This window comes from Natrix helvetica (assembly GCF_964273705.1).
Source record: "Natrix helvetica genome assembly, chromosome: Z".
In the NCBI taxonomy this organism is placed as follows: Eukaryota; Metazoa; Chordata; class Lepidosauria; order Squamata; family Natricidae; genus Natrix; species Natrix helvetica.
This window is the reverse complement of record NC_138554.1, coordinates 77,914,616-77,928,278: the sequence shown is the minus strand read 5'-3', so window position 1 is coordinate 77,928,278 and position 13,663 is coordinate 77,914,616.

The following is a 13,663-nucleotide window of genomic DNA, read 5'->3' as shown; positions in this document are numbered from 1 at the left end:
CGCCCTGCTGGATAGAGCGTTGAGCTCGGAAACTCTCCTGGCTGAGGTGATGGCAACCAGGAAGACGACCGTAAGGGTCAGGAATTTGAGGGAGACCTCCCTCAAAGGTTCGAAGGGTGCCTCCATTAAAGCCTGGAGGACCGTGGGAAGGTCCCAGGTAGAGAAGTGATGGACTACGGGGGGCTTCAGATTCGCCGCTCCCTTAAGGAAACGCCTAAGGACCGGATGTTGGGAAAAAGGCGGGAAGTGGGTGCCTCCCTGTCTGTTCACGTGGGCCTTGGCTGCCACGTTGTCCGTCAGGACCAGGACATGCTGGTCAGTCACCATAGCCCTGAAGTGGTGTAGGGCCAGATGGAAGGCCCTCAGCTCCAACCAGTTGATGTTGCATAGGTCAGTTGGAGTCCAGCGGCCCTGGGCTATCTGGGCCTCCAAGTGAGCTCCCCAGCCGAACAGACTCGCGTCCGTCATGAGCACCTTCCTTGCTGGTTCTCTGAAGAGTGACCCCTTGTCTAGGGCTGGGGTCAACCACCAACGGAGCGATAGGAGAACTTGGGGTGACACCCGGACCTTGAAGCTGGTGTCGCTCGTCCCGGCTCTCTGGTGTGGGAGCAGGAACCACTGGAGCTCCCTGGCATGGAGACGAGCCCAAGGCACGATACCTATGCAAGAAATGAATTTCCCAAGGAGCCTGGAAAGAAGAACTACAGGGACAGAGCGTAACTTGCGAATCTCCTGAACCAGCTGGACGATGCTGTCCATACGCTCCCGGGAGAGGAAGACCTCTCCAGACACTGAATCTATGATAGACCCTAGGTGTTGGAGTCTGGTAGTAGGGGCTAGGTGAATCTTCTCGAGATTGATCGAGAACCCCAGGGAGCTTAGTGTGTCGATGGTGAGACCCAGGTCCTGCCTTGCCGCGACTGGCAACCTGGCTAGGACTAGGATGTCATCCAGGTAACAATGGAGACGGATTGGGAAGGAACGAAGGTGACCCGCGGCCATGGCCAGCACCTTGGTAAAGGTCCTGGGGGCAGAGGCCAGCCTGAAGGGGAGGGCTCTATACTGGAAGTGGCTGCCCTCATGGGAGAATCTGAGGAATCTACGATGTTCAGAGGTGATTCTGATATGTAAATAAGCCTCCGTGAGGTCGATGGAAGCCAGGCAATCGCCCTGCCTGATGCCCTCTAGGATGGACTTCAGCGAGGCCATCTTGAACCTATGGTAGACCACTCTGGAGTTGAGCAGTTTAAGGTCCAAGATGGCCCTCCACCCCCCTGAGCTCTTGGGAACCAAGAACAGGTTTGAATGGAATCCAGAGCCCTTCCCCCCCTCTGGTACTCTCTCCATAGCCCTGATGTCTAACAGGTGCTTTATGGCCTTGGCTATCAGGGCCCGCTTGGCTGGATCTCTGGAGGAGGTGAAGATGCAGAATCTATTCGGGGGTTGCGAGCGGAACTCCAGTTGGAGCCCGAGCTTGACCATCTGGAGGACCCACTCGTCCGAGGTGATGCGATCCCAGGCATCTGCAAATAAGGAGAGGCAACCGCCAATGAGGTGATCCCCACAAGGATCACTTGGACCTGCGGAAAGGACAGCCGCCCCCTCCTTGAAAGGGCCGCTTGCCCTGCTGCTGACCTCTGAATCTGTCCCTAGAGAACTGTCTGTCCCCCTGCCTGTGGAACCTGGAAACTGGATACCTCTGATTCTGGGGGTCCGTGTCAGGCGGGCGGTAAGATGCTCTCCTGGGGTACGGGGCCGGTCGGTGTTCTGACCTCCTGGTCGTGGACGGGAAGACCTTCCTCTTGTTCTTGTCCTCCACCAGGATTGGATCCAGTGACAAACCGAACAGCTTGTCCCCGATGTAGTCGGCTCCTGTCAGGTCCCATTTAGCTCAAGACTCCGCCTGCCAGTGGTGTAGCCACAACAGGCACCTGGAAGCTACAGAGGACAACAAAGCTCGAGAGGCATACTTAACTGCATCCAGCATGGCGTCCGCCGAGAACTGAGTGGCTGCCAGCACCTTTGAGATGTCTTGCAGTAAACGCACTGTGGCCGAGGTCCTGTCTCTCAGTTGTTCCAGCCACAGCACTGTTGACCTATTAAAAAAGGAGGTGGATGCAGCCGCCTAATAGCCCAGGTTATTGCCTGGAAGGACTTACGCAAAATCATTTCCGCCTTTTTGTCCTCTGCCTTGAGATAGTTGGCTATGTCTCCAGTCACCACCGCAGAGGGAGAAGCCAGGCTCGCAACTGGCGTGTCCACCGAAGGTACCTGCAGAGCTTGGGCGAAGGTAGAATTGAGATGATAGAATCTACGCTCATTGCCCCCTGGTTTGGGAAAAGATCCTGGCTTAACCCACTGGGATTTAAGCACCTCTAGAAACATCTCTGGAGTGGGGATCTCCTCCTTTTCCACCTGGGGCCTGTGGAAGGGCCCCTTCTTTTTTCCCTTGCTAGTGCTGGGGGTGGCAGTCATAGGAGTGGACTCTGGAGAGGGGTCCAGATCCGCTGTAGCCCTGGCCTTACGAAGTAAGGAGCTAAAAAGGGAGGGGGGAAAGAGCCCGGTAATTTTGGGCGCATCAGGGGCCTGGGTGTCTTCATCCTCAGAAAACCCCACCTCCTTCAACTCCCCTTCCTCCAAATGCGAGGCCTCACTGGCAGTGGATGGGGGTGACCTGGTCTCTCTGGTGAAGGTGATCCTGGGTTGATCCTGATGTCCCCTGGACTGGTCCCGGGAAGACTTACTCCTGGCACCCTGTGACTGGTGCTTCATCCCAGAAGCAATCCCCTGGGCAATGGCCCTGGCTAACATCTCCTGGAAGCTATCAGGAAGCTCTGGGAGGGAGGGATGCAGTTCTGGGGGTTGCAAATTTTCCCTGGGTTCAGGGAATTGCAGTGCCAGTTGGTGCCTGGCAGGGCTGGGTGCCCTGCGCCCAAAGGGATCTCCCCTAGCCTCAGATGGGTGAGCAGGCGAAAGGGGGGGGGGCGACAGGGAGTTGTGCCCTCTGCCTGAGCCCCTTGGGGAGCCCAGGGATGTCCCCCTGGTCTGTTCCCGAACAGGAAGCCTGCAGGAGGAGCGAGATCTGGAAGGGGAAGGGCTGATGGGAGCCCTGAACCTTCTCTCAGAGGCCCTGGTAATACGAACCTCCTTCCCAGAGGTTCCCTTCCTATGGGGCCTGGGGGTGCCTTTCTTGGCGGGGGACCTCCCTCTGGTGACTGGGGGAACCCACCTGGAGGTCCCCTTGCCTGGATCTGAATCCCCTGGGGATCTAGCCCGGCACCCCCACTCCTCGCCGCCTCCGCCATAGTACTCATGGTTACTGTAGCACCTCCTCTCTCCCTGCCAGCCTCTTCTCTCTGTGTGACTTGATCCTCCAAGCCACACACTCTTCCTGCTTCGATTGCTGGCTCACCACTGATTCTGGGCCCTCCCCAGATTGCCTGCAAAGTTAAGGCCTCCTCTTGTAGCCTCTTCCAGCTACAGCAGTGGCTTTTGAGCACTGTCAGCCTCCGTAGGAGGTCACGTGCTCTCCCACGTGCTCCAAGATGGCGGAGGAATCCAAAATGGCCGCCGATCTGCGACCCGATCTCCTCCAAGGCTCGGGAACATTGGAGGAAGGCCCTGGCCGATTCCTCGACCGCTGGCGCCCTTGCAGAGGTCTCCTGGAGGTCCTGCAGACGTCCCCGCGGACCTCATGGTGCAGCGGCTACTTCCCCCTTTACGTGGCCGTCCAGCTGCTTGGGGGCCGTGCTGGTATGCGGCGAGGCTTGCCTGCCAGCAGCACTGAGCATGGGAGGAGAGAGGAGCAGATCCAAAGGTAAAAGGAATAAAAAAAGGAAAAAGAAAAAAATTCCTGTGGAAAAAAACCTTGAAGTCTTCGAAGTGAGGGAGAGTCAGGAAAAAACACTCCTTCTGGGCCGAAGGCTGAGGTTAATCTGGGAGGTCAGAGGAGGTACGGAGGTGTGGCCTCAAGATTTACCTCAGCCTCCAGGGCAAAAGGGCTGTGTTAATACCCATATGTGACTCCTCCTCCACTTCGGAGACAGGGAAATCTCACAGGACAAGAACTTGGAGAAGGGCTTCAAGCCTTTCCAGTGGTACAAACAGTTGATCCACAAGGCCAGGCACAATATCAGTGGAATCCGTTACCATATCAAGTGTTAAGAGAATTGAGGAAAAGTATCACTGAAATGGGGTTACGTTCTACCTAGGAATGCTGGAAGGTATTTCTACTGGTTATCAGTTGATCCCACAAGACTGGAAAGATTTATTTAGAATGCTTCTCACACCTGCAGAATATGTGGTTTGGGACTCAGAATACCAAAGAGAGACCATACATGCCGGAAACAATTCAGGTGGGCAGTACATACCAGATCAATTATATTGAGTTGGAACTTTTTCTACTGTTCAACAACAAGTTGTAGGTACACCTCCACAAGCCTATTCAGTTTTAGGTTGATGTGTTATAAAGGCTTTTCAGAGCGTGCCAGTGTCAGGAAAACCTAGCAAATCTTTTTCATCCATATGTCAGGGTGTAGGAAAGGCTTATTCTGATTTTATTGAGAAATTACAAGAAGCCATCCAAAGGCAATTAGATAATGAAGAAGCTAGTGGGGAATTAATGAAACGACTAGCTTATAAACATGCTAATGCAGATTGTCGTAAAGCATTGATGTCTATTATAAATAAAGGGGAATATACTTTAGCAGAAATGTTGAAGGCACACATGCTTTTCAGATGGATGCCTTAGCAGCTGCATTACAGAAAGGTCAATTTGGCAAGCCCAAAGGAAATTGTTTTTTTAAAAAAAATAATTTTATTGGTTTTTTAAAAATTTTTGGGGGAAAGGGTAGGTGGATATACAAAAAAAATTTTTGTCAGCTATAGGTAGGAATCTCTCCAATTCTCACTTTTTACAGAAAAAAAAACAAAAGATAAAAGATAAGCAGAAACAGCATCTTGTTATACATTGTATCAACCATATGTTCAATCATCTCTTTTGCCACTTTCTAATATATCAACAATTACAATGATATTTCAAATACATTTATTTTTGTGACCTGTCTTTTCAATATTGCTCCCTCCCTCCTGTCCTCTGGCGGAGCCACATCCCCTCCCTCCCTCATATCTTATGTATTGTCACCTTTTTTACTACCTCTTATAATTTTGTCTCTAGGAGGGCACTATGTTTTTTCATGAAGGCCTCTGCCTCCACAACTGAATTGATTCTAATTCTGTTTCCCTCCCAGACGATCAACATTCCTTCTGGCAATAACCATCTAAAAACTCCTTTGTTATATAATTTCTTTTATAAGGAGGAATGCTTCCTCCTCTTATCTCTTTTTTTTCGGAATTTGTTTAAGAATGGCAATTTCTTTATCTTTATATTTTGGTGATTCCCCCCTTTGGGCTCACAAAACCTCATCCCTCATGGTCTTCCTAAGAAATTTAACATGCACTTCCCTTGGAACATTATGTGTTCTGGCATATTCTGAATTGATCCTGTAACCCAGGTCCATATCCCACTGCAACTGTTCTTTATCTTTCTTAATATATTCTGCTAAGATTGTACACATAGTATCCTTAAGATCTTCATCTTCTGTCTCCGGTAGGTTCTGGAATCTGAGAAAAAGGGACATTCAAGTTCCATCTTTACCATGAAATTTTCCAATTCTCTATTCCCCTTCTGAATTGCCTTCACCTTCTCCCTCAGCCCAACCATGCCCTCCTCCAGCACACCAACTCTCTGTTTATTTTCTGTTGTTTGCTGCTGTACATCTCTGAGCTGTTCTTTAAAGTCTGCCACCTCTTTTTTCAATTCATCTTTTCCCTTCATAAGAGCCTGGAACATTTGGGTAACAGATAAGTCCTTTGAACTCTCTCCAGTCCCTTCTTGTTGTAAGAATGATGAAATTTTTGTCTGTTGGGTCATTGGACTGGATGTGGAGGAAGTGGGCGCCGAGGCTGCCTTGCCAGGAGGTGGTTTTCTGGAACCCATTTGTTAAGTTCAGAAATAAGTGTAAGTCTTATACAAAAGAAATGGCATCTGTGGAATGCGCAGCTGGGTGATGCCATGGAAGCAGACAAGCCCAGAAGTGAAAGTTAATCCTTAAACACAGTTCCAAGCCAAAATAAGAAAACCAAATAATCCAAATCCAGAAAGACCACAAAACAGGAGGGGCTCGAGGAGACCTTCGGGGGGTAATAATAATATGAAGCCAGAAATGTCTTCAAAGGTAGTTTCAAAAGGCTAGTTTCATTTATAAGAACAAAGAAGAAGACGGAAGTGGGCCATCTTGGCTCCCCCGTTCACAGGGAACCAGGGAGCAAAGCATCCAAAGTTTCCATAAAGCTTTTAAAACAGCTCAGGAATCACCTCTTGCAATTGTGATGTAAATCTTTCTCACATAGTTACTACAAATGAGTAATTCAACGTTTTACTCTCTCTCTCCATTCCGAGATCAAGAGATAGTCCAAATGCTTTTTTACCGGAGGGGGGTGAAACCCCCCCCCCTCCAATCTTGCAACTTCAAATAGATTGAATCCACAACTTGCAAAAAGCTCTTGCTCATTAATTAAATGGTGTTAAAAGAGATTAGAGCAAACTTCTCACCTGTTCTGCAACTTCTAATTTATTATTTCCTTCTGGAATCCATTCGGCGAAGGCACACAGCTGTGCTATGCACTCTCCAGGCTCCCCGGCTCCTGAGGTGAACCCCCCCGCAGCTACCACCGATTCTGGGGATTCCAGCAAGCCGCCCTACGGCAGGTGGTCCCTCCAAGACCGCCTGTGCTCCTAAAAGGACCCCACCGGGGAGACGAGCAGCAGACAGCAGGGTCCGTCACCTTCGGGGACCAGAAGTGATCTCCCAAAGGAAATTGTGTTAATTGCAAAAAACCTGGACATTTTAGACAACATTATCGAGCTCCAGGTGGAGGAACTTATAAAGGCAATGGACCTGGGGGGGGGGGGGGCAAGGTGCTAGACCAAAAACAGTTTGTCCTAAATGTAAAAAAAGGATATCACTGGGCAAACCAATGTAGAGGAAAAAACAATAATCAGGGAAATTAGATTTTGGGCTCATGGAGAGCCCTGGCCAAATTGCCACCTCTGCAGTTAATAATTACAAAGGAGCCACAAACGGCAGTGCAGGAATTGATTTAATTAATCAGGAAGACAAATATATCTGTTTTCCAGGAGTTGTTATCTTAATGCCATCTCAATTGAAAGGTCCCTTGCCTGTTAACACAGTAGGGCTGGTGCTTCCTTGCTCCTCCGCTGGTAAACAGGGAAACTTACCGTAACAGCCCTGGATGGCAAATGCATTGCTCAATTAAAACCTGTAATTCTTCCCACCCATGTAAACTTATGGGGAAGAGATCTGATGCAGCAGTTTAAAGCAGAACTAATTATTCATGATTAAATGGTAATATGGCTCCCCCTACTGCTCTTCCTTTGGAATGGCACTCTACTATACTGGTATGGATTGAACAATGGCCTTTGACACAAGAGAAACTTACAGCATTACAAGAATTAGTAAAAGAACAATTAGCTGCAAAACACATTGAACCTACCACTAGTCTGTTTAACACACCAGTTTTCGTAATAAAAAAGAAATCTGGCAAATGGAGACTTCTTCATGACCTCCGTGCTATAAATGCCATATTAACAGCAATGGGGCCACTTCAATGTAGTACACCAAATTCAAATATGATACCAAGAGAGTATCAAGTTATGGTGATTGACCTAAAGAATTGTTTTTTCACAATTCCATTATGTAAAAAGGATAAATCTCTTTTTGTCTTTACTGTCCCAGTTATAAATTCAGAAAAGCCAATGGAGAGATATCAATGGACAGCTTTACCTCAAGGTATGTTAAACAGTCCTACATTATGTCAGCACTTTGTATCTAGAGCTTTAGAACCTTTTAGGAAAAGATATCATTACATGGATGATATTTTAGTCTCAGCACCAAAGATTCCTTTAAATTGGTTACCTGAATTGACAAGATCTTGCAGTTTATGGATTTCAAATAGCACCAGAAAAGGTACAAGTTAAAAGGTACCTTTTATTTATTTAGATCATAAGCTATTACAGACTTATTCACACCCACAAATTCCTCAATTAAAAATAGAGGATACGTCATATGTTAAATTACACCAGCTTTTAGGTTCAATTAACTGGTTACACCCATATGTGGGTCTTCCTATCAGTATACTTAGTCCTTTATTTGGTGCATTAAAACTAAGAGATAATCCTTCTGATTTAATACAATTGACAGCAGTGCAGAAGGAAGTATTTGACCAATGCATTAAAATTAGTCTGGGTGGAGTCAAGACAACACACCTTTAACTATCATATTCATTCTTAGAAACAACCTACAGCTGTCATAGCTCAAGAAATCATACCACAGGGCAAGACTAAAAGTTCTTTATTAATTATAGTGGTTATATCTTTCACATAGTCCGGGACATACAATTAGTACACCAGCTCACATGTATGCAGAACTACTATTCAAGGGAAGGGAGCGATGCAAAATACTCACAGGGCAAGATCCAGTTAAAATTGTGGTGCCTCTACCTTTGAAGGATTGGGAACGAATGGTTAGTTTATCTCCTGCATTGCAAGCGGCATTTACAGATTTTGTAGGAAGGGTTTCTTATCGTGTACCCTGATCCACGCCTACTAGCTTTTAATCAGGTTGACATTAAGGTTCAATCAGGGATTTCATCTACTTCGATAGTTGAAACACTCACCATCTTTACAGATGGCGGCCCTCAATGGGGTGTGGCTGCCTGGATGGAACAAAGGAAATGTGTGACTAAAATAACACCACCACAAAAATCTGCCAAAGGGCTGAGTTGGCAGCTGTAATTTTGGCCTTTCAGACTTTTCCAAATATAGCTTTAAATATTATCTCTGATAGTTTGTATGTTTGTCAGGTTGTTTGTTCTCTCCCAGGGCCGTATGTCACTCCTTCTTTAGATGAAAATTTATTATCCCTCTTTTTGACTGCCGCAAATAATGCAAGGTCGAACATCGCAACTTTATATTGCACATATTAGAAGTCATCAATCTTTTCCTGGCATGTTATCAAAAGGAAATGCTATTGCTGATGCTGCCACCAAGTGGCAGGTCTTGACTGTCACTCCATGGGATAGCCATCCTATGTTCCATCAAAATGCTAAGGCTCTTGCAAAACAATTTGATATACCTTTAGATCATGCGAGGGCCATTATACAACAATGTCAATGTTCACAGGTAACTCCATCACCTTCTATTGGGGTTAACCCAAGAGGACACAAAGCCAATGAACTTTGGCAAATGGATGTTACCCAATATCCTCCCTTTAACCCCTGGAAATATCTTCATGTTGCAATTGATCTTCTAATTTCATTTGGGCTACTCCGCAAAAAGGAGAGGCCACAAAACATGTTATAAATCATTGCATTAGGACATTTACTATTATGGGCCTACCCTCCACCTTGAAAATGGATAATGGCCCAGCATATTGTAGTAAATGTTTTGCTGAATTTTGTGAGAAATGGCAAGTTAAACACATTTTTGGCATTCCCTATAATTCCACAGGGCAGGCTATTGTAGAACGAGCTAATCATACCCTAAAATCAGCTTTGGAAAAACATAAACAAACAGAGGGAAATCCCGTAGGCCTTCCTGGGAAACAGGAATGGCTGAACAAAGTTCTATTCACATTAAATCATCTTAATATAAAAAATTTATCTACCCCAGTGGAGAATCACTTTGGCCATAGAACAAGTCATCCTCAGCCACAAGTAATGTATAGATTCTTACCTAATCCTGAATGGTATGGTCCGGTTCCTTTGTTAACATGGGGACGAGGATATGCTGCTGTGCTTGCCCCAACAGGACCTGTGTGGATTCCAGCGTGATGTGTAAAACCTTGGAAAGATGTCGTGGCACGAAGGATTGAAAAATCCAATAGCCAACTTCTCCCTCAGCCTACAGAATCCTCACACAGATCGAGACCGGGCATCTCGGAAGAAACATAATCCAATTTGGGGACAAATTAAGGCTTTGTCTGCTCTTGCAAGATCAAAATGTGGAGCCAACACCAGAGAACTTTTTAGTGGCTGCTTTTTCTTGCTTAAATGCGAACTCACTCACTATTGTATTGTGCCTATTTTTTACATGTCTTTTCCCTCCAACTTTAGCAACGATATCCCCACTGGAAGGCATCCAAAACAAGGACTTTGGGACCAAAATTGCTTTCTGTGGGATGTTCAAAATGTTTCAAAACTAATTAATAGAACTGACTGTTGGATTTGTATGCATGTTCCTACACATACAAAAGGAGGACTCATGGTACATGCAGTGCCTTTTAACAAAACTGGCTGGATACAACATCCTTGGATAGATGGAATACTGGAAAAAGAACATACTAGCTATACAACTTTAGTGATTGGAAGTAGAATTCAGGAGAAGGCAGCATATTGTTGGGAATATACTAATACCACTAGCAATAAAAATATTTTGTATGTTGGAAAATATCCTTATTGTGCAAAAACGTTTGTATTGAATTCTACCATAAGTCGTAAAGATACCTGGTTAAATCAGACTTTAACTGAGCACTTGAATAACTTCACTGCTCATACTTGTAGTTATCAAATGACAGGTTGTGCTATGTCATCAGGATGTCCAGGTCCAGCAAACTACCTCGATCCAGGGCATCCACTTTGTAATTTGGTTGAATCTATGGTAAAGCAATTAGTAGCACAAGATAATCAAACTACTAACACCTTAGGGAATGTGTGGATGCTATGTGGCAGACGAGCCTATCAGCGCGTTCCCGCATGGTGGTCTGGTCGATATACATTAGGATATATTGCTCCCTCTATTATAATAACAGATTATCCAACAAAGGGAAGACAGAGAAATCACAGAGAGATTCAAATTGATAACCCTCTTAACAAGTATACTGATAATGTTAGCCTGTGGACCTCTTCCTACATTAGGAACAATGATGAATTATAGATTTGCATATTTTATCCATTTGGACCACTGCAATGTTTAATTCCACAATATTAGCCTTAAAAATAATTAATGACGAAATGTCACAAATTAGAGAGGTAGTATTGCAAAATCGCTTTTCTTTAGATTTTATATTAGCAGCAAAGGGTGGGGTATGTGCGTTAATTCACTTTCATTGTTGTACATATATAGAAGATTATAAAGTTAACATTACCACTACCATAGAACATATGGAAGACATGATTGCAGATAATCTTATTGATACTGCTGTCCCACCAGCACCTTGGGAATGGCTATGGTCTTGGCTTCCAGATTTTGGATGGTTACGTCAGATCATTCCTATTGTAATCCTGGTAATAATTGATTTAATTTGTTGCTGTTGCTGCATTCAATGTGCACCTGCATTAATAACAATGTTTCGGTCCAGAATTCGACCTCATAGACGTGACGTAATGTATGCGTGCAAATGGTTAAAACAAAATGAATTAAAATAAAAGAAAGGAGGAAATGTGGGGTTAATTGGTTAATCAGTTGGCAAACCACGTTGATTAAATCAGTCAAAATCCACATTCCTCCCTCTTAATCCTTTTGCTTACAAGAAAGACACGTAGACATCACATTCCATGCAGCAAAATATTAACTAAGTAGAGATCACATATCTATATCATGAAGTGTCCATGAGGTGTCCATGAGGAAAGCATGCATCTGTAAACCAATCAATAGTTGCCGTGGATTTTCTGTCCAATGAGCTTTTACTATTCTGAGAAGTTTGACAATAAAAGGGAGCCCCGAACAATGCTCTGGGTGGGTGCATTCCCATCACAACCTTACTCCTGTCTGCGTCTTCTTTTCTACATTACCAACATATTGTATTTGAGTTATTGAATGAGCCTCTGATGTGTGAGTCTGAGTGGATAAATTTTGATGTTTAGCTTAAACATCCATTTCCTTTTTGTTGTTGCTTATATTATTTTTAAATGTTTCTAGGCTGCCCATTTTATATCAAATTATGGGTGGTTCCCAATCAATATAGTATCAATAATGAAACATACAGTATCTGTCAGGTCCCATATATTTCTGTTGGGACACTGGCATTCTGGTGGGAGGGGGAAGGTTTGGAGGGATCTCTATATGAAGTTTCTGTTTCTATTTCCTGCTTGGAGAGATCTATATATGAAGTTTCTGTTTCCTGCATTGCTGAACTGTGGGAGGGGTTTACACTGCTTTAAATTGCTGTTTTTTAAGTGGGAAGATTTAGATCCTGCCTAGACCTCTTGCTATCACAAACCTTTCAATAAAAGCTCTTTTTGGAAGAACTGCAATTTCAAGAGTCCTGCTTTCTTGTGAAAATTTGGAGAGGCAAGATCTTACATTAGGCAGGAACTGCAAATTGGTCAACCAGGAGAGGTAACATCCCTATTATGGGGACCATGCACACCATGTCTGCCCAGGGTAGCTATCACGAAGAAGCTGAAAGAGGGAGAAACCCCCACTCCCAAGACCCAGACAGAGGAGGCCCTCAATGCCTGGATCAAGGAGAACATCACCTCAAGCACCACTTCCAAGCAGAGGTGGTCCATCGGTGTTGGGAAGAAGGAAGGCTGGGCATCAGGACCAAGGCTCACCTGTGCAAGTCATCAACCCAGCTGGAAGCAGGAGATGGGGGACCTCTATGATAATGATCTGGAAGAAGCCTCAGACCAGTCCAGCCAACTCCTGAGGGAAGCCACGAACCTCATGAGGGAGGCCATCCATGGCATGTGGATCCAGAGCATTCTGGCTTGCACTGTGGGCAAGTTAGGAGCGCAAAAGGAAGCTACTGATGAATGAAGGGGGTCCCCAACCCAAGGGGCAGGGTCTACTGGTGAACTCTTTGCCATGGAAGATCTACCCAGGAGACATCAAGGCCTGTGACTTGACCACCCTTAGAACAGAAAATTCAACACATTGGGCCATGAGGGGTGTGTTCCCTTCATTGAATTATGCCAACCAGGCTTACTGGTGTTTCACCAGCCGAGAGCCCAGGGCAGGGGCAGGGTGGGTGGGTGGCGGTGGCTATCAGGGAAAGTCTGGGACCTCAGGAGGTCACTGTGCCTCAGATAGGTGGGTGTGAGTTCCTTTTTGTGATGTGGGGCCTTAGACTCTAGGTGGGCCTTTTTGTTATGTACCTGTCTCCCTGCTACATTTCATCGACCCTGCTGGAGCTACTGGATATGTTAACCGGATTGACGGTTGATTGACGGCTTATGGTCCTGGGGCATTTCAATCTGCCTTCCATTGGCAAGACATCCGAGTCAGCTCGGGAGTTCATGGCTTCCATGATGGCTATGGACCTAACTCAATTCAAGATCCCACTCATAACAGGGGACACACGCTCGATCTGATTTTCATCTCTGGACAGTGGATGAATGATCTAGATTTAGGGTATATTTCTATCCAACCCTTGTCATGGTTGGATCATTTCTTTCTTAGGCTTGACTTCCATACTGCCACCTCTTGCCGCAGGGAGGTGGAACCAATTAGATGGTTCTGCCCAAGGCGCCTGATTGACCCTGAAACACCCTGATGGAGCTTGGGAGTTTTCCGGAATCCCTTGCTCACAGTTCGACCGAAGCTATAGTGGAAGCCTGGGATAGGGAGTTGTGCCTCTGC